This window comes from Dromiciops gliroides, chromosome 2 (genome assembly GCF_019393635.1).
Source record: "Dromiciops gliroides isolate mDroGli1 chromosome 2, mDroGli1.pri, whole genome shotgun sequence".
Taxonomy (NCBI): domain Eukaryota; kingdom Metazoa; phylum Chordata; class Mammalia; order Microbiotheria; family Microbiotheriidae; genus Dromiciops; species Dromiciops gliroides.
In genome coordinates, this window is record NC_057862.1 from 644,182,387 (window position 1) to 644,208,839 (window position 26,453).

General features: G+C 37.2%; 1 pseudogene; it reads left to right on the forward strand.

Annotated features, from left to right (window-relative positions):
- The window catches only part of LOC122743123, a 48,834-nt pseudogene extending 22,663 nt beyond the window's left edge, over nucleotides 1-26,171 (forward strand).
- The last annotated feature ends 282 nt before the right edge of the window (nucleotides 26,172-26,453 follow it).

Sequence of the window (26,453 nt, forward strand, 5' to 3'; positions counted from 1 at the left end):
TTTGATATTTAGTCCTTCCTAACCCAAAACATTCCTATTTTTTCCAGTCTTCTTACATCATCTTGACCCTGACAAACTCTGGAATATAGTGATATAGTTTTCTTTGCTCTTCCTCAGAAATGACATTCGACCTTCAGACTTCATGCATTTTCACTGGCTGTCCCTTTCACCTGTAATTTTCTTCTTCCCCATTTCCAACATCTAGTTCCTCTAGTTTTCTTCAATATTCATCTAAAATCTTCTGAAAACTGCCTGTTCATATCTCTTGACCATTTATCAATTAGCGAATGCCTTTTATTTTTATACATTTGACTTCATTTCCTATATATTTGAGAAATGAGGCTTTTATCAGAGAAACTTGCTGTATTTTTAAAAATATTACTTCATTACATTTCAGCAAAATGTCATTTCCCCGATTATCTCTTTTAATTTGGTTTATTTTTGCATTTGCTTTGTCTGAAGTCATGAATGCTTGCTTGGCCTTTATTTGTTTATTTATTTTAGTGTAGTTGAAGCATATTAGATTCTGCTCCAGCCCTTTATTTTAACTCTGTGGGTATCTTTCTGTTTCAAATGTTTCCCTTGTAAAAAGCATATTGTTGGATTCCGGTTTTTAGTACATTCCGCTATCTGCTTCCATTTTATGGATGAGCTCACCCCATTCACATTAACAGTTATGATTACTATGTTTTCCCCTCCAACCCAGTTTCTTCTGTTTCTTCTCTCTCTCGCTCTTATTATCCTGTCCCCAAAAGTCTATTTTGCTTCTAATCATTTCCTCCCTTACTCCATCCTCTTTTTTGTCGCCCCCCCCCGCAACCTTATTTCCTTCTCCTTCTATTTCTCTATTGGGTAAATTGTATTTCTATATGGAACTGAGATTGTGTGTGTGTGTGTGTGTGTGTGTGTGTATTCTTCCCTCTTTGAACCAATTCCAATGACAGTGAGGTTCAAGCATTGCTTGCCAAACTTCCTTTTCCCTGTCACTCTAAAAGCTCTTCATTGCACACATCTTTCATGTGAGAAAAATTTCCCTATTCTACCTCTCCATTCCCCTTCCTCTCAGTAACTCCTTCTTTCTCACCACTTCATTATTTTGGAGATCATTCTAATATAATTGATATAATATATGTATATATAATATACACACATATAATATATCAATATAGATATATAGATATCATATATAATATAATTAATATAATCCATGTCCTCTGTCTATGTAGACTCCTACTAACCACCCTAATAATGATAAAGTTCTTAGGAGCTACATAAATCATCTTTTCATATAGGAATGTAAACAGTGTGAGTTTACTGCATCGCTTATGATTATTCTTTCATATTTACCTTTGTGTGCTTCTCTTGAGTCTTGTGTTTGAATGTAAATTTTTCTGTTTAGTTTTGGCCTTTTCATCAGTAATACTTGAAAGGGCTCTATTTCATTAAATATCCATACCCCCCCCACCCCAAAGATTATATTTAATTTTTCTAGGTAGGTTATTCTTGGTTGTAATCCTAGCTCTTTTGTCTTCCAGAATATCACATTTTACATCTTCCACTCCTTTAATGTGGAAGCTGGTAAATCCTGAGTGATCCTCATTGTTTCTCTATGGTACTTGAATTGTTTCTTTTTTGGCAGTTTGCAATATTTTCTCCTTGACTTGGGAGCTCTGGAATTTGGCTACAATATTCCTGGGAGTTTTCTTTTGAAGATCTTTTTTAGATGATTAGTGGATTCTTTCAATTTCTTTTTTACCCTCTGAATCTAAGCCATTAAGGCAGTTTTTCTTGATAATTGCTTGAAATAGCATATCTCTCTCTCTCCCCCTCTCCCCCTCTCCCCCTCTCCCTCTCCAACATGGCTTTCAGGTAGTCCAATAATTCTTAAATTATCTCTCCTCACTCTATTTTTCAGGTAAGTTGTTTTAATAATGTTATTTCACATTTCCTTCTATTTTTCCCATTCTTTTTACTTTAGTTTATTATCTCTTAATATCTTATTAAGTCATTAGTTTTTACTTACCAATTCTAATTTTGGGTTTTTTTTTGTTTTTGTTTTTTGTGGGGTAATGAGGGTCAAGTGACTTGCTCAGGGTCACACAGCTAGTAAGTGTCAAGTGTCTGAGTCTGGATATGAACTCAGGTCCTCCTAAATCCAGGGCCAGTGCCCTATCCACTGCACCACCTAGCTGCCCCCTCCCAATTCTAATTTTTAAGGAATTATTTTCTCCAGTGGGCTTTTGTACCTCCTTTTCCATTTGGTCAATTCTACTTTTTAAGGAGGTCTTTTTTTCAGTGAATTTTTGTACAGCTTTGGCCAGTTCTGTTTTTTAAGGAATAATTTTCTTCAGTATTTTTTGTGTGTGTCTCTTTTGTCAATCTGTTAATTCTTTTCTCTTTCATAATTTTCTTACATCACTCTCATTTCTTTTCCCAATTTTTCTTCTGTCACTTTTATCTCTTTCTTTAACTCTTCCAGGAGTTCTGGTTAGGCTTGGGTCCCCTAGCATTTTTCACACTGTTGTCTTCTAAGTTTATGTTAGCTTTTTTTGACTAAGTTCTTTGTTATTGTTGTTGTGTGTTCATTTTTACAGCTTATTTCTTGACTTTGAACGTTATGTTAAAATTAGAGTCTGCTTATCTGGTAATGGGGTGGCACTTTCCCAAGCTTCAGGCTATTTTTGTACTGCTGTTTTCAGAGCTAGTTCTGGGGGGTCTGCACCACACTATGCAAAATATGGCAATGAAAACCACAGAACTTAGGGGGAATATGGATTTGGAGTAAAACATTCAGAAACGTTGTCAATGACAATTTTCAAAAAAGATAATTGGGGCAGCTAGGTGGGGTATGGATATTTAATGAAATAGAGCACCAGCCCTGGAGTCAGGAGTACCTGAGTTCAAATCCAGCCTCAGACACTTAACACTTACTAGCTGTGTGACCCTGGGCAAGTCACAACCCCAATGGCCTCACTTAAAAAGAAAGAAAAAAAAGATAATAAATAAATAAAACTTAATAAATGAGTCTATTAATAAATAATAAATAAAACCTAATAAAAACAGTAACATGATTTTATACATATTAAATGATTAAAACATACATAAAAATATAATAAATAGTGACTATGTCTGTGACTTCTGGCTGCTGCTTGGTCTTTGCCCTGAGCAAAGTTGGGCAGGCCCTAACTCTGGACCTCAGGCTGCAGGTCATAGTCTAAAGGGGTAGGAGTGTACAGACCAACCTTTCTCAGCTCACAGCTCCTATGACACCAGAACATATACAGTAAATATGGCCTTTTAAGTTTGCTTATGGAAATGGTTGTAGGAATGACTGCAACTTGAGAGTTATTATGAAGTGGTTTAGTTTTCTATATTCTCGCTATTTCTCATGGAAATAATCAAGCAGAAGTAAACTCAAAATTTGAGTCATACTCAAAACTTTACATAATTTATCAATAATATTGAAGGAAATTTGAGTTTTCATAACATGTTTTATAGCAGAACTATCTTGTTTGCATAGTTTAAGGCTTATTGTTCTTCCTATTACATTGGGAACTCCATTAGAGATTGTTATGGCTTCCAATTAATTTTAATTCAATTAGCCTTTGTTAAATGCCTTCTTACTATGTTCAAAGCTTTATGGTAGGCCCCAGGATAGATATAGAGACAAAAATAAGGGACAACTAGGTGGAGCAGTGAATAAGGCACTGGCCCTGGATTCAGGAGAACCTGAGTTCAAATCCGACCTCAGACACTTGACAATTAGTAGCTGTGTGACCCTGGGAAAGTTACTTAACCCTCATTATCCCACAAAAAAATGAAAAAGAAAAAAATAAAAAAGAAAGTCTCTACCATGCAGGAGTTTGTATTCTATTGTTATTCTGGGGGGAAGCAATAGGTATGTATATAAATAAATACAAAACCTATCCATGATCTGCTCATCAATTGCTGGGAGAGAGGAGGCTACTAACAATTGAGAAGGACAAAATCAAAAGGGTCTTTACTATAGTAATCTAAAGACCTCCCCCTTTCCCAATTTTTAGGGTGTTTATGAACTTGGATGGGAAAAAATTACATCTTTATTTTCACTAGCCTCTAACTGAAATTTAGCATTTTTTCCATTATTAAAAAAGTCTTTTGAGTTTACCTTATCAACTGTATTAAAATATAATTGGTATCCTTTGTAATACTATTTTATATCTTTAAATGATTCTGAGAAGGGAACCCTAGGCTTCAATTGACTTCCCAGCAAGCCTATGACACATGAAAACATTGGGAAGCCCTACAGAACATTCACTGGAGGTAGAGATATTGAGATGTAGAGGTGATCTGGGAGAACATTCCAAGCATGGAAAGATAGCCTGTGGGGAAAACAAACAAACAAATACACACCAAGGTAGTAGATATTATAATGCATGTGGGACATTTTGTTGGCGCATGTACGATAATTTGGTTGGAAAATCTAAGAAGGGGGAGGGGAAAATCTTTTGCTTTTTTTTTATTTTTTAAATTGATTTGTTGTCGTTCAGTTGTGTCTGATTCTTGTGACACCATTTGGAGTTTTCTCGACAAAGACACTGGAGTGGTTTGCCATTTTCTTCTCAAGCTCATTTAACAGAGGAAGAAACTGAGCAAACAGGGTTAAATGACTTGTCTAAGGTCACATAGGCATAAATAAATAAATGACTTGTCTAAGGTCACATTTGAACTCAGGTCCTCCCAACTCCAGGACCAGCACTCTATCTACTGTGCCAACCAGCTGCTGGAATAACATATAGATTGTAATTCTTTATGTTTATCTGGGATCCCCCTATCTAATAGAGTGTCTCCCATCCCTCCCCACCAAGAATATAGTGCTGTGATCATGATAATCACTTAAATAAATGATTGTTCTATAGTATAGATACCACTGGTCTTGAGAACTAGATTCAAATACTGCCTCAGATACTTTTTAGCTGTTTTGGGTAATTCATTTAACTGCTCTCTTCCTCAGTTTCCTCTTCTGTAAAATGAGGGTGTTGGATTTAATGACATTAAGATTCCTTCCAGCTTTATATCTATGATTCCAGAATTTGAATTAAATCAGTCCTACCTGGGGGAATCAGGTATGGCTTCAGGAAGGAGGTGACTCTGCTCTTTGAGATATAAGACCATAGTGAGAATATAATGATCTCCCTCCACCACATACGGGTTTCAAGTTTTATTATTGTAATGAAATGCTTTCTGATGGTTTTTCTCAAAGAAAAAAAGAGAAAGAGGGTCTTATAGAATCACAAAATTTTAGGTGAAAAACTCAAACATTATTCAACTTCAAATGATCACCATGGTAAGGAGTAAGAGGAAAAAAAAAAACTAAAGAAAGAATATTTGGTTCCTTTTCCTTTGTGGCTTGAAAAACTGGTCACCTGTTAGCTACCTGTGACCTAGCCCCTTTGTCTATGACTTACAGGACAAATGAGTACTCTGGTTAAATCTATTTATAGTATGATACGGTAGTGGGTAGTGGGGGGAAGGGGTAGATTTGTGGTCATGCATGCTTTTGTAGACTTCCCTGAATGATGATCCATATCAGAACAATTCATGGTCTCTATAAGCTCCTTAAGCCATATATTCACCTCCAGATGAGATACTGAGATGTGAGCTTTCTTAGAGGGCTGAAGCAAAAAAAAAAGAAAAAAAAGAAAAAGAAAAAAAACAGAATCAGCATATGAATTCTATTAGCCATCCCAGCCCCCACTTTATTTTTCCATTCCTCAAAATAATGATACTTTCTGAGTCTTGTGAAATGCTGTACTTCAGGGAAAAATGCAAAAAGATTGCAGTAACCCTGAATGTCATTTTGGCCAACCCACTCCCATAGATTCCTCTCCAACTTTCTGGGTCACAGAGAAAAGAAAGAAAACAGACCCTAGCCTTTAGTTCTGCCTGGAGTTTCTCAGTCCTCCCAGTTTCTCAGTTTCCCAGTTCCATATTCCCTCTCTCCTACAGCACAGGTTGCTTTTCATTGAACCATACTTACTAGTAAGGGAAAGGGTTTTGGTTTTAACTGCCCTACTTGACATACTAAAAGAGAATTTTCAGAAGTGTGAGTGTGTGGCTGCTTAAAATTCTCTTTGGGACATAAGCAAGGAGAATCCAGGAATTTTTTAAAAGAGTGCAGTAAAGTATGGACATATAAGAGAAAACCGAGTTTGAACCTAGAAAGACATCTAGCTACATCGAAGGCCAATAGGCTTCAGGGACAAAGAAAGGAAATCTGGTACAACAGAAATTGTATTTCATTTGGAGCCAGAGGTTATGAATTCAAATCTTTGCTCCATTCTTTACTAGCTATGTGACTTTGGCCAAGTAATTTCCCTTCTGTTGGTTTCATTTTCTTTATTTGTAAAATAAGGATTGGGGTAAATAAATGTTTATTGGGGTCGCTTCTAAGCTCTGAATTCTATGATGCTAACAATGCCTTCGAAATGGTAATTATAAAATCACTGAACACATCTTAGTAAACTAGGAATCAGGTTACCCACCATGAACAAAAGGTATTATCATGACAAGAGTCAGATAAATTGGCTGATTGATTTGATGAACCATCTCTGACAGAATGTTTGTCATTGGGTAAGGTCTGATAAAAATTTATTAAGTACCTACTATGTGCCAGGCAACATCTATAAAATGCTTGGGATTCATTGAAGTTGCTCTTGTACCTTGCCTCCTGTACCTTGAGTTCTACAAAATGTTAAGAAAATATAGAAAAGAGGGAAACTGAGGCCCAGAGAGGAGAGAGTGAATTGACCAAAATCACCTAGGTGGTAAGGAATAGAGCAGAAATTTTACCCAAGACTCTCTGACTCCAGATCAACTGACCTTTCCCCTGCACTGTATTTCCTCTGCAAATCTTAAAGCCATTTTAAACCATTAAATTTTCCAGCAGCACTTACAAAGATAGATCAGGGCCTGATTTATTGTTTTGTTGATTGTCTAGACATAAGAAAGTGATGAAGAAAGAGTTAATAGCACAAATTAAACTTAAAAATGTGTCTTGTGTTTTTTGCTTTTTTTAAAAGCCTGGTTGTTAAATATTTACCAGCATACCTCTGCTTAAAATCATATATGGTAATACTTTGCATAATCATGCATGCATAACCCATATTTAATTGCTTGCCACCTCAGGGAGGGAGGAGGGGAGGGAAGGAATGAAGGATAAAAATTGGAACCCCAAATTATAAATTAAAATGTTTATTACATTTAAAAAATCATATATAAACACTGGTTATTACAGGTTGATATTATGGAAACTGGCAACTAGGTGGATAGGATGTCAGGCCTGGAGTCAGGAAGACCTGAGTTCAAATTTAGCTTCAGACATTTACTAACTCTATGATCCTGGATAAGTCGCTTAACCCTGTTTGCCTCAGTTTCCTCATTTGCAAAATGATCTGGAGAAGGAAATGGCAAACCATTTCAGTATCTCTGCCAAGAAACCCCAAATGGGGTCACAGAGCATCAGACATGACTGAAATGATTCAACAACAACAACAACATGATGGAAATCAGATCCTGAGGAGTTCACAGAAAAGATAGCACAGGGGCATGGAAAGAATGCCAATTCCAGATTCAGACTCATCATCCCAGCTTTGCTATTTGGTACATATGACTTTGGCTAAGTCCCTTCACTTCCTCAGGCCTCTAGGTGACCCATAAAGTCCCTTCCATCTGTGCATCACTGATTCCTTTGGTGAACTGGAGATGAGACTTCATGTCATAATAACCAAGGTAGATAATGGGGGGGAGGGTAAGGGTGGGGAGAGGTGTCTGTCACAAACAAGATAAGTTGTCAAAGCCAGATGTGAAAGCTTATCCCATCCCTCTGTCATTTCATCTTTTTTCGTTCAAATTTTGCTTTGATAATTTTTTAAAAAGGGTGAACATCACAGTTAGGATGCTATGGTTTTTGAGTGAGAGATAATTACACGAAAAGAAAAGGATTATTGTTAAGGAGTTAAATACCATGGTGGAAATTCAGTCCAGCTGAGACTTGGCCCTAACTTTTAGCCTGGGAGCAAAGTCTAGCCCCCTCTCCCCACCCCCCACTCCCAGAATTAAAAATAAAATACATTCTGGCTGTGTTTAACTTAAAGGAATGTAAAAGGGAGAGATAAGTTTACTAGTTGTGAATGATTTACATGACTCCACAACTGCAAAATGATTATTTATTTTTTTTTAAAGTTGGAACCCAGTGCTGTCTTAAAATGTCAATATATAGGTTATAAAAAGAAGAAAAACTCCTGTAAATGATCATAATTGCATGTTTTTCTTTGTTTTCAGAGATCATGGAATGATTAAGTATTTTTAGGCCTGTGTAACCTTAAACAAGTCATTTAGCCACTCTTTGCCTTTCGGGATTGGACCAGAGTAGAAGTTTTTGACTTGGGGTCTAGAGACTCCTGAGGGGTCTATGAACTTGGGTAGGGAAAAACATTACATCTTTATTTCAGGAAGATGTGTTCCCCTTGTAATCTTATGTGTTTTATTTTATATGTTTAAAATAATTTTTCTAAGAGGTCTATAGGCTTCCCAAGGGGGCCAGAATACCTGTTAAGATTAAAAACGCTACTGGGGCAGCTAGGTGGCGCAGTGGATAGAGCACTGGCCCTGGAGTCAGGAGTACCTGAGTTCAGATCCAACCTCAGACACTTAACACTTACTGGCTGTGTGACCCTGGGCAAGTCACTTAACCCCAATTGCCTCACTAAAAAAAAAAAAAAGATTAAAAACGCTACAAAATGATTGGGAGGGCCCTTATGGTCATAATAATGGGGATAATAAATCCTTTCATCCTAATTGTACCAGGGGTTTGAGTAATTGTTTATTCCAATTCCCAGCTTTTACACATGAGGAAGCTAAGGCCAGGATGAGTAAAAAGGACTTGTCCAAGATCACAAAGCTCATTTATGAAATAATGTAGTGGATGATTTTTATGATGTCTAAAGGCGGGATGAACTTCAGAGACCAATGTATAACCAAGAGCTCATTGTGCTGGATTCACTTGTATTTTGTCCTTTGACTGCTAAAGCTTGTTGATGCTGTTGTTCAATCAATCAGTGCATATTTATTAAGCACCTACTATGTATCAAACACAGTGCTAATCACTGGGGATACAAAAAGAAGCAAAAGACAGTCCTTGACCTCAGGGAGCTTACAATCTAATGGAAGAAACAACGGACTCTCTCTCTCTCTCTCTCTCTCTCTCTCTCTCTCTCTCTCTATATATATATATATATATATATATATATATATATATATATATATACACAAAAAAAAAAGCAAATAGGAAATAATTAACAGAGGGAAGGCACTAATTTTTTTTTAGTGAGGCAATTGGGGTTAGGTGACTTGCCCAGGGTCACACAGCCAATAAGTGTTAACTGTCTGAGGCCAGATTTGAACTCGGGTACTCCTGACTCCAGGCCAGGGCCGGTGCTCCATCCACTGCGCCACCTAGCTTCCCTGGGAAGGCACTTAAATTAAGAGGAATTGAGGAAGGCTTCTTGTAGAAGGGATTTTAGTTGGAACTCTAAAGAAGTCAGGGAGGTCAGTAGTCATAAGGAAGGAGAACATTCTAAACATGGGGGAGAGCCAAAGATAATGCTAAGAGCTGAGAGATCAAGTGTCTTCTTGTCAATGGAAAATTCAGGAGGTCAGTGTCACTGGATCAAAGAGTACATGTTAGGAAGGAAGATATAAGAAGACTGAAAGGGTAGGAGGGGGCTAGGTGATGAAAGGCTGTGAATGTCAAACATAGAATGTCATATTTGCACCTGGTGGCAATAGGAGCCATTGGAGTTAATTGTTGCTTCAGGATTCTTGGTCAGCCAGGTGCCTTTGTTCCTAAAGAGCAGACCTATCCCTAGAAATGCATTCTGGGCTGGTTGGTCTGTTGAAATTTCCAGTCCCAGAAGATCACAACCAGGTCATATTGTTGGGAGTATAAACCTAGGCAAATGCTCTCTTAAATGGAATCTAGATCTCTCTTTTCCCAAAGAGGAAGGCCAGAGTATGCAAAGGCAGTTCTCGAGATTTAAATCCCCTTCTCCCTAAAAAGGAAGCAAACTGGAGAAAGACTGCTTGCAAAAATTAAAAGAAAGGTTTTATTAAGCAGGGAAGAAAATATAGCATGAGCATGGGCACTATCCTACCTATTGCTGAATAGGAAGCCATGTGATAGATTGCAAGGGTGTATATACAGCTTAAACAAAGGCAGATAAGGAATTTGGAGGAAAGGTAGATTTAGAAAGGCCCACTTCCAAAGGGAGGGGTATGTGTGAAGAATTCCAGGGGTGGAGGATGTAGTCTTTAATACACCAATCAGAAAGCATTCTTGACAATAGTGTGGGGGCCAAATTTAATATATGGAGAGTTAATTGAGTGGCTCACTGTAATATTGGGGTCCTGGAAATAATGAGGGACCTCTAGGTTCAAAGCTCCCTCCTCTCTGAACTGCCTTTTTAGATATTTCTCCCAGGCCAATAAGAAGGGAGCCTAACAGCCTCTTTTCCTCAAACAAATCAGGTTTTATTAATGGGAATAAAATAAACAGCAAAGGTGAAATTAATAAAATCAAAGACAAGGGAATAGCAAACAAGAAATACAGATAATCCCCCTAATTCTAACATAGGTCTATACAATCCCCAAAATTGCTTCCAGTTCAGCTAATTCAAAAGAGCAGGGCTCGTATGTTAACTCACCACCTGGGGTCTGTAGCTTCAATAGGAAATGGCCAGGGCCCACAGGACAAAAGTGCTAAGAAAGAACCTCTTTCTTGTTTGCTTCTGCTGCTCACCCCACCTGAAAGAAAGAGTGACTCCAGAAGGAGAGCGAGCTCCCCTCAACAAGCATCTCTCAGCAAGTGTTTACTCTCCCTCCCCCAAAAGGGGAGTGGTTTCTCCTGTTGACATCAGCAGCATGTGTTACTCAGGGCAGGCCAGGTGTGGCCCATCTCAATCAGTCTGCCGAATTCCATTATCTTACCACATTAGGAAGTTCAGTTCAAGTTTGGATTATGTAGATCTCTTTTCAAAAAGAAAAATGATTATTTCAAAGTTAGGGGAAAACTGAAGATAAGGTCCATATCCATAGTCACATAACCTGAAGTCAGATGTCTTTGATTTGCTTCAAGGTTCCTGATTCCCTATACCTCCAGCTGGGTTTACTCTTGGTCAGGCAAAAGATTGTTGTGTTAAACAGGTATATGTTTCTTAGTCAATTAGTATATACAGGTGTTATCCCTCACTGGACATACCAACCAAACTGGATTATTTCATAAACCTGTTCAATACTGTCCTTACAATGGTAAAGAGAAAGCCTAGGTTCCCATTTCCCCTTGACTTTCTCTATTGTTTATACCTGACTACAGTATGAGTAGAAATTGTGATAATTGTTCCATAGCATGCTCTAAATTGTGGACACTTGCCTGGGATTTCGGGTCCTTCACATTTGTGGGAATCCATTGGAGAGCTTCTCCATCATGGATTTTATTGAATACCCTAATTTTTCTATGTTTTAGTAGATATACAGAAGTTATATGCAGTAGTAGTTTTATACAGTAGTTAGTGTTTCCATTATGTTTTCTAAAAAATCAGACCATTTTCTTTATTTTTAGTTTTGATAAGTTTTTAACTTTTTGATAACTTTTGCTTACTTGAATACTTACATATCCATATGATTATATTGTTATGTTGAGTATGAACATTGTACCCAAAAGGAAAAATAGGAATTTTTGCATCTCAAAATATTAGTGCTTAGAAGTTTGCCTAAGAGCACACCATACTTTTTAAAGTTCCTAGACTGTATATGTGAATCCAGGCAAGTCATCTGAGATCCTTTCAAGTCCATAAGATGAGGTCTGCCTGCTACTCTAGAAACTCCAAGTAATCAATGCTAAGTAGTTAATCTTTTTTTAGGAGTCACCCACTTTGCTGAGGGCTTTTCTGCAGATGTTTTCTTAATGTTAACCAACTTGTGTTAGTGAGGGTAAGTTAGCAAATCCATTTCAATTTACTTTCAAGTGACAGAGTTCCATTAAAGGGAAATTTTAGGTTTCTTTTGGTATTGGGACCTAGCAGAAATTTGCTTGGATCTTCAAAAGGTTTGACAATGATAAGGGACCCCTTTAGAAATTTTGGTATTGATGATATAGAAAAGAGATCCAGAAATTTACCTGGACTTTAATTGTATGGACTTAAGCACTGGGGGTAATCATGAGAGAGTTTTTAACTCTCAACAATCAGGACAATTTATTTTCTCACCTAAAGGATGTATTCTGTAATACAAAAGGACAATTCTGTAAGGGGCTTAGCTTTGCCTCTGAAAAGTGAAGGATTGGTTTAGTTGAGGGGCTTTTAACCTGGAGTCCATGAACTTGTTTTATTTAATATATTGATAACTATAGTAGAATTGGTTTCCTTTGTAATCCTATGCATTTTATTTTGTGCATTTAAAAACATGTTTCCATGTTTTGTCTAGGTCACAAAAAAGAAAATTGATCACCCCTAGGATAGATGGTCTCTTTGTAGCTTTAACTCCTATGGTCACCTGGGCCAACATTTATTTTAGAGACGCAGAAGCTAAGATACAAGAAAGTGAAATGATTTGTTTGTGGTCCTAGAGCTCATTAGCAGCTGAGTTGGGACTGGTAGAATCCAACCCTTTTGGTCTCCAACTTAATTCTCATTCCACTAGATTTGTCGTGACTCCTGAGCCATGTGTCTTACATGTTACCATCATATGACTTTTCTTGTGACTTTTTAAATCATGCTCTTGGCTTCTCAAGTTCCCCATATGCTCAGAGATGTATCCTAATACCAGGCTCAAATTTCCATGAACATGACTGTATAAAAGATGACTAATATAAGAACTATTGACTAAGACTTAATTGATGATTTGGAATGGTTCTGACAAGGCATCATCCACTCCATGGTGACTGACCTAACATCAGTCAGTATCTTGTTTGTACCAGATCTATTTTGTACTTGTCAGAGGAGAAGTCTGTTGAAGGCATCGAATGCCTTCCCAGGGCCAGAGAGTGCCCTGAATACTATGTACTCTTAGATTCAGTGACACTGGACTCCTTGCTATTCTTTGCACACAATACTCCTCTCAATTCTGGGCATTTTCACTGGCTATTCTTCATGCTTGGAACTCTCGCTCTTATCTCTGCTTCTTGGCTTCCTTTATGTCCTTGCTAAAATCCCACCTTCTCCAGGAAGCCTTTCCTTAAGACTAGTCCCTTCCCTTTAGTGATTATTTCCAATTTATCCTGTATATATCTTGTTTGTACATAGTTATTTGTGTGTTGTCTCCTCCATTAGACTGAGCTCCTTGACAACAGACACTGTCTTTTCCCTTTCTTTATATCCCCAGTACTTGAAATAATAGAGCCTGGCACAGAGTAGGCACTTAATAATTGCTTATTCATTGACTCACTGATTTACTATTTATTATCTTCTAGAACTTCTAGTGATCATCCAAATATAATTCCAATTAGATAAATTTTGTAAATCTCAATTTTAAGTGAGAGGTCTATTTCCCCAACCTGGTCAACAGTTTATCCTAACACAGCTATGCTATTATGTTCAATCGTTTTAATCACGCCCAACTCTCCATGACCCCATTTGGGGTTCACTTGGCAAAGATACCAGAGTGGTTTGCCATTTCCTTCTCCAGTTCATTTTACAGATGAGGAAACTGAGGAACACAGGGTGAAGTAACTTGCCCAGGGTCAGTCATCTAGGAAGTGTCTGCAGGCAGATTTTAATCCAAGTCTTTCTGACTCCAGGTCCCTGAGCTCTACCCACTGTGCGATTTAGCTATAGGCTATCATAGCACTCACAAGTTCTATCAACCAGACCTGTCCCAACAAAACAAAACAAAACAACACAACCCTTTGTGCAATAGATGGGATCATAGATTTACAACTGCAAGAGTCCTTAGAAATCATCTAATCTAATTTCTTTGTTTTATGCAAAAGGAAATTGAGGTATTAGAGAAGTAAGCAATGAACCCAAAGTCGTACACATAGTAAGTAGCAGACAATAGCTGTATTGAAACAAAATGTCAAAAATGTCCAAAAGGGAGCAGTGGTAGAAACAGACCTGGGTTCAAATCAAATGATTTAACCTATCCAAATCTTACACAATTCTCTGACTATAAATTTTAGACCACTGGTAACTTCTTGGTGGGTGGGATCCCCATACTAACGGAATACTTTTCCAGGATCTACTTTTTAAAAATACATTCTATTGTTTTTCCCCCTCTTTACTGTATAATCACTCAGTGCTTTACAGAAAGAAGGGGCACCTTCCTCACCTCCAGATTTGACTCCCTTGTGACAAAGGAAACAATTAAGAAAAACATCTGATAACAGAGATTATATCTGATAATATAGACAATAAATGGTCTGTCCTAGTAATTCTCTACCTCTGTGCCATAAGGAGTTAGGATATATCTCATTACAAGCTCTCTGGAACCTTCACTGGTTTTTCTAGTTACTCAGAGTTTAGCTTCGTTTTGGTGATCTTTTCATTCAATATTGTTGGAGTCAATATGTATTGGGGTGCTGCCTATTTAACTCTGAATCATTGCACATCAATTTTCCTATATTTCTCTGAAGTTCTGAAGTTCTCATATTTGTTATTTGTTTTTTTACTGCAAATAACATTCCTTTATGTTTCTAATGCATAGTTGTTTTTTTCATCCATACTACAAATGATAGGTTGCCATTTTGTTTCTATTTCTTTGTTACCACAAAGGACATTGCTATGAATTTTTACCTAGATTGGACCTTTGTTTCTGTCTTGGACTTTCTTGGGGTATGTGTCCAATAGTGTCATTGTTGAGTCATATTAGATGGAATGTTTCTCACTTCTCTTCCATAATTTCAAGTTGATATCCATAACAATCAGAAGTTCAAGGCTCAGTCACCAGGGAACTGTTAACATCTTTCCTTCCGAAACTCCCTCAGCATTGACTGCTCATATTTTTGTCACTTTTTACATGGTGTGTAGAGAGACACCCAAGTTGTTTTATCTAGAATATGTCTTACTACTAGTGATTTGGAGCTGTTTGGTATGGACATGTATGTTTTTTGATTATTCTTTTGACAATTGTTCATATTTTTTGACCATTTACCTATGGGGGAATGATTCATACAATTGAGTCAGTTTGCTATAGATCTCAAACATCATACTTCTTAAAAGTAATATTTAATACAAATTTTTTTCTCCTTATAGTTGCTTTTATTATCCTACCTTCTATTCTATTTGTGGAAAACTTTTAGTATTTTTTAAGCAAAATTGTCTATTTTGTCTTTTGTACTGTCAGTTATTTACCTAGAGATCCTCTTCAAGCAATGAAAGGCACCTGACCTAATTCTCTTCTAGCTCTTTTTTGTTGTTGTTGTTCTTTTTGTTGTTTATACGATTAATTACACTAATTCTTCCCAGTGTTGAATCATCATCATATCCCTGGTACAAATTTAACTTGGTCATAATGAATAGTTTTTCAGATATAATGCTGTAGTTTCCTTACAAGGATTTTCTCTTCTTTAGTATTTAGGTTAAAAAAAAAAGTCAGACTAAATCTAATTTCTAACAAATCACTTTTTGATTTTCCCAATGGATCTTGTAAAAAAAAAAATGTGTCTTGCCTTCACTGATTTATGTTTGAGGATCTATAAAACATTGGGCTACTGTTTTGATTCATTCTCTTTCTTATCTAATCTATTCTACTGATCTGTATTCCTGGTTTTTAGCCAATACCAAATTATTTTGCTATCTACTACTCTGTAATATAATTTAAGGTTTGCTAAGAGTCAGACATTACTGAAACATTTCAACAGCAACAAAAAGCAAGCAAAAAATATTATTCCTATTCGTCAGTCCTTTTCCTCATTTTCCTTGAGATACTAGAATTTTTTATTCTTTTTGTAGTTTACCTATATTTTTAATTAAAGAATTTCAATACTATATCCTTTGGCACAAATACATTTGATACTTTTTTCATTTTCTATAATGTCTGTAAGCATAATGTAGTTTTCTTTTATCTCTTGATATTACAAATTTTCAATATTGTCTTATTGAACACATGAAAACATCTCCTACTTTTTTCATCATTTAATTTTTACCCTGTGAAATTAAATGTTTTTTTATATGCAGAAAATTGTTGAGGGTTTTTTTTGATCCATCATTTTTGTTTTTATTGAGGAATTTAATCTTTTTCACATTTGGGGTTATATCATTAACTTTATTATACACAAAGATACACATACATATATACTCATCTGGCATAAATAGATGATAGACAGACACAGACAAATAAATAATAAATAAATAAATATGTGTGCATGTGTATATGTGTGTGTTTATTTGTGTACATATGTGTGTATGTATTTTTAAAAATTTTTTTGTTTGTTTTTTGGTGAGGCAACAGGGTTAAGCGACTTGCCCAGGGTCACACAGCTAGTAAGTGTTAAGTGTCTGAGGCTGGATTTGAACTCAGGTACTCCTGACTCTGGGGCAGGTGCTCTATCTATTGCACCACCTAGCTGCCCCTGTGAATATGTATTAATGCACATCCAGTACTGTTTTTAAATCCATCTCTACAATTTGGTTGTGTTTCTTTTTTTACATTAATCTAAACCTGGTTTCTCCCCACAATTTCACCTTTCTTCTGTTACTCTGACCCTCCTCCCACATACACATGCTTGTTTTACCCTTCCTGTTCCCACATTTTCCTTATCCCATCCTATCCATTCAGAGTTCTGTAATTTTTGTATAATTCTTTTCAAAGAAGTATTTTCCCTGTTTTAAAATCTTTCTTATTTTATTCCCTTTCTTCAATGATCCTGTATCTCTTCTCAGGAATGTTATTTCTTGGCAGACTTATCAGGATACAGTGTAAATTGTTCTGTAACTCTAGTCCGGGGTTCTTAATCCTGTTCTTTATGTTTTCTCTCATCTGTTATTCCTTTTCAAGTCATGCTATACCAGCTTTGAATACATGACCTCTTGTTCCATCCACTTTGTGCCATATCTTCTCTTTGTCCCATCTATTTTCTCCATCTTTTAGAAGCTAGTTCCCAAAGTGTCCAAAAACTTTTCAGAAGAGTTCATTGTATTTGACAGATGAAGAAATTGAAAATCAGGGAAGTGAACTGACTTGCACATGATTACAGTGATTTGAGCTAAGACTTGAACCCAAGATTTCATAAATACACAATACATACACAGATGTGTGTATACATACACAGATGTGTGCATACATACACAAATGTATGTATATACATACATACATATTATATACTATATATCATGTATTGTATATAATGTATTTACAAGCTTATATAAAGAATATTATATACGTTTATATATTATATTGCATATATACATACAATGTATAGTATATATAATATCTATAGTACATATACTATATAATACATATCTATAGCATATACAATATCTAGAGTGTATGTGTGTGTGTGTGTGTGTGAGATATAGTGGTCTTTCCACCAGCCAATGTTGCTTTCTGTAAAAAAAAATCAAAATATTATGTGCATGAAGCAGGTATGCAGTTGATGGTTTTCCAGAAAACTGGGTTTTTCCTCTCCTGTGTTTTCTTGGTAAAACACTTAGAGAAAATCCCAGGTGAATTTAATAAGCAGGGAAGGAATCTCCTACACTGGGGAGGGAAATGGTTTCTATTAGAAGAAGGCCAGCTAAGTTGAAGTTTTTTGACTCCTAAGCTTAAATCCCCAGCAAACAAATAAATGACCCAATATTTCCAATTAGGTTGCACATTTGTTCCAGATTCCTTCAGGAACTTGTAACTCAACTTTGAAGGTACATAGAAGGACCTTGTCAAACATGGCCCTCATGAGAACTATAGGAAGCACTAGATCAGAGGCTCAGACATCAGGCTCATTCCAGGGCAAACCTTAACTGTCTAGGTCTGACTCTTGGCAAGGACTGAGGGGTCCTTGGATTAAAGAATGGCCTTTTTCAACTTTATCTCCACTTCTCTTGTGGTGGTGGGTTTATGTCAAATGGAGTTTTGTGAATGGAGTTTTTGTGGTGCGAGTACTCAAGAAAAATGAGAGGTAGGAAAGAAACAAGGTTTATTTTGTTCCAAAGTTGTCCAGGGTTTTAAGGAAGCTTAAAGGTGACCTGGGGTAAATAATTTGCTGTGAGCTAAAAACAGGCTCAAAAGATGTTTGTTGAGACTTAGGAAGGTCCAGCTCTTCCTCAGACATTATTTTAAAGTGTCATTTAACAATAGCAAACATTTACTCACTGACTTTACAGATGTAATCCTATTTGATTCTCACCAACAACTCTTCAAAACAGGTAACATAAAAATCATCCTAATTTCACAGATGAAGAATCCAAAGAAATTTGAGGCAAATTTCCCAGAAAGTCAGCTGACTTTGATTTGGAATCCCAGTACTCCTATTCATTCTTTGTATGACCTTGAACAAGTCACTTAACCTCAATGAAGCTCAGGTTCTTCCTTGACCAAATGAGGGGGTTGGACTAAATTAAAAGACTTTTTTAGGGTCTCTATATCATATGATTTCACATAGCTAGTCAGTGGTGGATCCATATCTGATGCCAAGTCTAATCTTTGAAACTAGCCTTCTTGGCTTTCTGTTTCTGGTGTTTTTCTGCCCACTTCAGTTTGACTTCTGATGGCTGAAGACTTATGTAATCTGTTGTTTATTGGCTCAAAAAGTGGCCTCCCATCACTCCTCTTCTCCAAAAACCAATGCTATTATGGATAGTACCTAAATGTATTAGATTACACCCCCCCTTTCTCATTACCAATTCCTATTCTGACTCTTTCTCAAAATAGTTCTATGTAAACTTAAATGCCCTCTATTGCTTTTTACTGCCAATCCCAGTTCTGAGTTATATGTTAGCAAGTACTCTGTGCTGAATAGGAAAGGGGGAAAAATCTGTTTCATTCCAAGGAATGAGAGAAATTATTAAGGGTGGTAAAAGGGAGCATAATTAGGAGTAATGAGATGAAATTAAGCAAAGGAAAATTCAGGCTAGATATCAAGAAATTTCCTTGTTGGCAGCATTTATTGGACAGGGTCATATTGTCCCAAAGGAAGTGGTAAAAAATTCATGTCATGAGTCAGATGAAAATAGGTTGAGGAAAATGCTGTTGATTCATAATTTCGGAGTGTCAGTGTCAGACAATAGAGGGCATTATTCTGCAATGATGTGAATTAGAAATGGATACCCAGGAAGGAAGCAGCGCCTTAGACCCTTAAAGTTGGAAGAGTAGTTGGATATTCTCTAGTCTACCCACCTCCTCCTTAAGAGGGGACAATGGATTCCCAGAGAGATTAAAAGGTACACTGTTATAGTGACAAGATCATGGACTTTGAAAGTTAGAGGACCTGTTGTTTAAAGACTCATTCTAGTATTTAATATTTTCATGACCTTGGACAAGTCTCAGCCTCTTGGAATTCAGTTTACTCATTTATAAAATGAAGGGGTTTGACTAGGTGAACTCAAAGTTTCTCTTCTTTGTCTAAATTACATGGTCCTAACTGACTTGTCCAAAGTCACAGCTTTGGTTCAAGTACAAAGTTGCTACTAGAACCTGGGACAGTACCTATCATAAATGCAGGTTAATCATGGAATTTTATACCTAGAAATAACATTTGGAAATTATTGAGACCAATTGGGAGAAAAGTTTTTATGGAACCCATTTTTAATGTGGTTGTTGCTTTAATTGCTACTGATGATTCTATAGCATTTACATTTTTAAAAAATTTCATCCATTTAATATTTAAAACAATGAATTTATAGGACCCAACAGCATATTTGCCATAATAGTCAAACTCATTTGGGAGGTGGGATATTTTTAAAAGCAATTATTTAAATATATATATATTTATATATATTTAAATATTACACCTCCCAATTTCTTTGAAAGCTTGGATACAGAATTTCTTTTTTTTTCAAAGATAAAATACATCAGATTGAAGTCATGATAACAACTTGTCCAACTAAACCCTTGCACATGGCTATTAAAAATATTTTCAGGGGCGGCTAGGTGGTGCACCGGCCCTGGAGTCAGGAGTACCTGAGTTCAAATCCAGCCTCAGACACTTAACACTTAGTAGCTGTGTGACTCTGGGCAAGTCACAAACCCAATTGCCTCACTATATTTAAAAAAATATATTTTCAAAGAATCACTAGCTTAAAAGCAATTATTAAGTACTTATGTCCAGTCTCCTTTTCATATTTTCATCAAGTATATGCTTCATATATAAAAGCAGCTAAGTGTCACAGAGGATAGAGTGCTGGCCCTAGAGTGTAGGAGGGCCCAAGTGCAAATCTGGATTCAGGCATTTACAAGCTGTGTGACCCTCGGCAAATCACTTTACCCTGTTTACCTCAGTTTCTTCATCTGTAGAATGAGCTGGAGAAGAAAATGCCAAACCATTCCAGTATCTCTGTGATGACAACCCCAAATGGGGTCACAAAAAAAACAGACATGACTGAACAATAATAAACATATGTATAGCTAATACATATAAGAATGTTGTAGAAATGACTGTATATGTCTATACATCTACATGCATAGACACATCTACATACTCATAGACATACATATGTATAGTATTAGCAGTTACTTATGTCTTTTCCATTACAGTTGGATGAGCAATCCACTGAGTTAGTGCATAAGCATATAGTTAATCCAATCCAAGAAATCAATCTAATAAATACTTATTAAATTCTATGTGCCAAGCACTCTGTTAAAAGCTGGGGATATAATTAACAAAAAAAGGATAATCTTTACCCTCAATAATGTTCCTATTTTAAGGAGATGTCAGTGCACAAAAGGGGAGAGAAAAGTTGGGTGGCAGAATGAAGGCTATCAGAGGGTACCCAATGCAGTGAATTCTTGGTACAGAACCAGGCAGAGGAACAGAGAGATGCAAAGTGGAGTGAATTGAGAGTCCTGTTTCTGCCCTCTATAAAGGAAGGACATAATTAGGAATTTGGTACTTTACCCTGCAGACCTCTAGTCAGACGGCTGAGGGAGATGATGTTAATCAAGACTTGAATTAGCTGGCTAGTGGTGATGAGTTGAGGAGTGATGAGCTTCTTGCCTGAAGTTAAAACCAAACAGGGTGGTAGATACAAAGTGGAGAGTTAGACAGTAAACATTAAGCACCAACTCTGTGCCAGGCACTGTGGGTTCCTTGAGGGAAGATATTGTTTCTTTTGTGTATATATCTTGAATAATGAGCTGGGACCAGAATTGAATGGGATGAGGGTAGCTTTGATACCAGTTGATTGATTATTTAGTGCTTTCAATAATCTCAAGATGTACATTATAAAAAAAAATAGTCCATCATTTTAACATCAATATTCTGGCTAGGCTATATTATTACAGATCATGCAGTACCATAATATTAAGGAGATACAAATTATAAGTGACACAAAGGATAGTGGAAAGGCATATGATATCATAAATATCCTGTAGTGTATATGTATACACTATACACAAAAATATAAACATATATGTTGTGGTTGTTCACTCATTTCAGTTGTGTCTGACTCTTTCTGACCCTATTTGAAGTTTTCTTGGCAAAGATGCTAGAGTGTTGCCATTTTCTTCTCCAGATCATTTTACAGGTAATTCAACTGAGGCAAAGAGGGTGAAATGACTTGTCCAGAGTCACACAGCTAGAAGTGTCTGAGGTCAAATTTGAACTCAGGTCTTCCTGACTTCAGGCCCAATACTCTATCGATTGTACTGTCTAGCTTCCCCTTATGTATGGTTTAGTGGCTTCCATTTCTATTTGAGTTTGACACTACTGGTGTAAAGTATATCATCTAGGATGTATATGACTTTAAAAGTAGTTATGACAATCATGGAACAAGAACAAGTGGTAATGGATGGACAATCTGTCCACTATCTGTGACATTAAAAAGCCTAAAGGAAGGCCTCCAAAACATTTGATACATACTCCATAGAGGATTCATGGCTACAAGTGTATAATAATATCAGAGGAAGGGAAAGGTGTGCATCAATTGTAATCCGCATCAATTAAGATAGTAGCCATATGGGTGTAGTCATGATCCTTTTTGCCCAGTGCTCTGCTAGTCCTGGAGAGAGACACAGAGATAAATGAGATAGTACTTACCCTTAAGGAGTATACATGTATACATGCATTATACACATATACATAATATAAAGTGGGATATAATGAAAACTTATCAACATCTTATAGGGGAAAGATTCTCTGTTGAATGTGTTAGATTCTCCATTGCTGACCTCTTTGAGAAGATAATGAGGCAAAGGGAGGGTATTGCTTTACAGTCTAACTCATCCTAGTCATTTCACTAACAATGCACTGAACCAAAAGACAATTGCCTGCCTGCCTGCCTTCCTTCCTTCCTGCCTTCCTTCCTTCCTTCCTGCCTTCTTTCCTTCCTTCCTTCCTTCCTTCCTTCCTTCCTTCCTTCCTTCCTTCCTTCCTTCCTTCCTTCCTTCCTTCCTTCCTTCCTTCCTTCCTTCCTTCCTTCCTTCCTTCCTTTCCCTTCCCTTCCCTTCCCTTCCCTTTCTCTCTCTCTCTCTCTCTCTCTCTCTCTCTCTCTCTCTCTCTCTCTCTCTCTCTCTTTCTCGCTCCCCCCTTCATTTTTTTTTGAAATATGAGGTGTCACTTTATGAATCTGGTCCTCCGTACAGCCTCTCTTAGATCCTTAATCCACATGCATTTCTTATTTTCTCTTAAATGGATTCCATCCTTGGTTTGCATGAGTGTAAAACAACATCATCAGAAACTGGAAATCAGTTTCATGGAAATGGAATCATTGAAAGCTTTATGCAATTACTTCTTGGGAAATCCTTTAAAGGTGACTGATGACTTGCTCAACTTTCTTTTGTGACACTGGATTATGACTTTTAAGTGGAGATTTGAGGGCTATGGAAATACTTCCAGTCTCTGCTCATTATTTCACTGCTAATGTGTTTCAAGTCCTTCATGAGTGCCCTGCCTCTGGGAGGTTGGACTTTTTAAACACTGATATAGTCAAAATAGTTGTCTTCATAGGGTTACAGAATGACTGAGCTGGAGGGGATTTAGAGGTCATGTCCAACCCTGTCATTTACTTAGAGATGAGGACCAATGAAGGGAATCCATTTGTTCAAGGCCAAACAAGTTGCAGTGCCAGGATTCAGACTCAGAGTGTCTGAGTCAAAATCTTGCTCTCTTTTTCCTGATGTGAACTGCATAGCAATCCTTTCCATCAGTATCAAGGTCAAAGATGAAATACTATTGGCTCAATACCTGAGTTCTCATTATCTAAAACAGTTAATCCTTCCTCTGATCAGCAATACACTTCAAGGACAATTCATCAGTTTCTGAAGGTGAGAGAATTACCTTCCTTTCTCTAGGATACTTACTGGTTTTTCTCAGATGTTGTAGTCTACACTCTAGCTGGTGAAGATAACAGAGAATTAGCAATAAGATGTCCTATATCTCTCTCATTTTTCATTGACTCAAGAGACTTTTATTATGCCTTCCTTAATGACATGAGCTTTGATTATTTTTTCAGAAAAAAATGAGGAAGATAAAAATGCAAAACACATGGGAATTTGAAACATGTTCAGATTTTCAAATTGCAGCTAATAAGAATACCATGGGATCATGAATTTAGAGTTGGAAGGAACTTGAGAAGCCACTTAGCCCAATTCTCTCATTTTACAGTTAAGGGGGTTGTGACTTGGAGAAATTAAGTGACTTGCTCATGGCCATGCAACTAGTAAGTATGAAAGGTGGGATTTGAACCTTAATCTTCTTGACTTTATATCCAAGCTTTCTAAGCACTAAACATTTTGGGACTACCTAGTATAAGTCCATCTTATAAATAAGGAAATTAAGGCTCAGAGATAGGAAATGACTTACCCAAAGTCATACAAGTAGTTGGAAGTAGCACCAGGATTAAAAACACAGATACTTGGATTCTGTATACAGTCTTCTTTCAGATAGCTAGCATACACATATACACATATGTGTATATGCACACACATACATGTGTTTGTGTGTGCATGCACAAAAGGCAGAGTGTCTAGAGGGTTCTGCCTTAGAGTCAGGAAGACCTTCCTTTGACATTAGCTATATGGCCAAGGACAAATCACTTAACTTTTCAGTCTCTCCAACAACTCTCTAAGACTTCAAATTAGAGTAGCTACTGACCTGCATTTGTAAAGAGAGTTTCCATAAACTCTTTCCACATTGATAAACTCATCAGTTGTGCCCCCCACTATGCATGCATATATTCAATATATATTTTTCTTTTCTTTTTTTAGGGCAATGGGGATTAAGTAACTTTCCCAGGGTTACATAGCTAGCAAGTGTCAAGTATCTGAGGCTGGATTTGAACTCAGGTCCTCCTGAATCCAGGGCTAGTGCTTTATCCACTGTGCCACCTAGCTGTCCCCTCAATATATCTTTGTAACCCAGGTTTCCAGTTCTGGCCATAGCTGGATCATTTCCATGAGACTTCTCTAATTGGTGGGGAGAATGCTGACACAATGCTGCATGTTTGCATGAGGGGTGGAGTTGGATGCTGTTGTTTGTCCTTAAGGACCAATGACATCAGGAAGATGATGTCTTGACTTGCTAGGAAATTGGATTTAAGTGAGGGAGGGCTGTGCAAAGTCTCCAGCCTCTCTCTCTCTTCCAGACCCATCTGGGTCCAGGGGCAAGACATAGATAAGGACAACTGGAGATGGCCCTAGATGCAGTGGGCCTTAGCCTTTTTAAAGTAAAGTCTTTCTCAGCCTAAGTTTGTCTGAAGTAATACCCATTCAGTGATTAAGGGTAGGTAAGAAATGAAGCAAAATATGACCTCTTTTACCTACTCAAAAAAAGATAATTAATCTAGAAGGGGAAGATCCTCACAGTTTCTGGCCAGAACAAAAACAATTCCTTTTTACACTCATTCTGAGCCAACAAAACCAAACCAGACAATGACCAACTGAAAGTTTGGTTGGAGCCCATTATTGGCCAATCAGAGAGCCAGAGTGATTTAAGTTTAAGGCATAGTCAAGTAGTTCCATATGAATCTGAATGGCTTTATCAATTATGTTTCCAGAGCTCAATTTCAAGACATTTATATTCCTTGTAAGATTTTCCCCAGGTCTCAATTTGTCTGAGGCAACACTCATTTCAGAGATTCTCCTTAGGCATATGTAGGGTTTCTCTTCCTCTTGGTTGAGCTAAGATTTTTCTCCCTCAGAGAGAAAGCTCATTCATTCTGTCTACTGTCAGAGACATTCCAGTCTCTATAACTTCTCTGATTTCAGTTTGTTATTTGCTTGGATAAATGGACTTACTTATTATTCACTATTTGGGATGGTCTTTTGTATACTTAAAATTTGGTGGGAAGAACTGAAACTGACAAGTATAAATTAAGGACTACCCTTATTGCTTTAAGAGATGGCAACCGCCTTTTCCTTAAGATGACACCGAAGGCGAAGAAGGAAGCGGTTGTTTCCCCCAAGACAGAAGCCAAGGCCAAGGCCTTGAAGACCAAGAAGGCAGTATTGAAGGGTGTGCACAGCCACAAAAAGAAGATCCGAACATTCCCCACCTTCTGGTGACCCAAGACTCTAAGACTTGGAAGGCAGCCCAAGTACCCTCGGAAAAGTGCCCCGAGGAAAAACAAGCTTGACCACTATGCCATCATTAAGTTTCCCTTGACCACTGAGTCTGCTATGAAGAAGATAGAGGACAACAACACCCTTGTCTTCATTGTGGATGTCCACGCCAACAAGCAGCAGATTAAACAAGCTGTAAAGAAGCTTTATGACATTGATGTGGCCAAGGTCAACACACTGCTCAGGCCTGATGGAGAGAAGAAGGTCTATTTCCAACTGGCTCCAGACTATGATGCTTTGGATGTTGCCAACAAAATTGGAATCATCTAAACGGTGTCCAGGAGGACCTCAGTTCAAATGTTTCCCCAGACACTTGACACTTAATAGCCACATGACCATTCATCAGCAACTCACTATACCTGAATTGTTCCACATACTACTACTATTTAATAAAGAGTGCATACTACTATTATACAATAAAAAAAAGAGATGGCAACCAGGGAAGTTAATGACTTATTGCTCTGAACTAGTGGTGTCCCTAGATCAACAAAATTTAGAGGGACATATGTGTGTGTGTGCATGCGTGTGTCCGTGTGTGTGTGTGTGTGTGACATGGGAACTAGTTTGGGGGTCTGGCTCATCCAAAGAATTGAGAGGCTCAGAGCAAATCTTATAAAATAGATTTATTAGAAAAGAGGAATATGTGGCTGGGAGAGAGTCATGATGGAGACCGTCTCTCTGAATGGAAGGAAAGTTGACTTTTTATACAG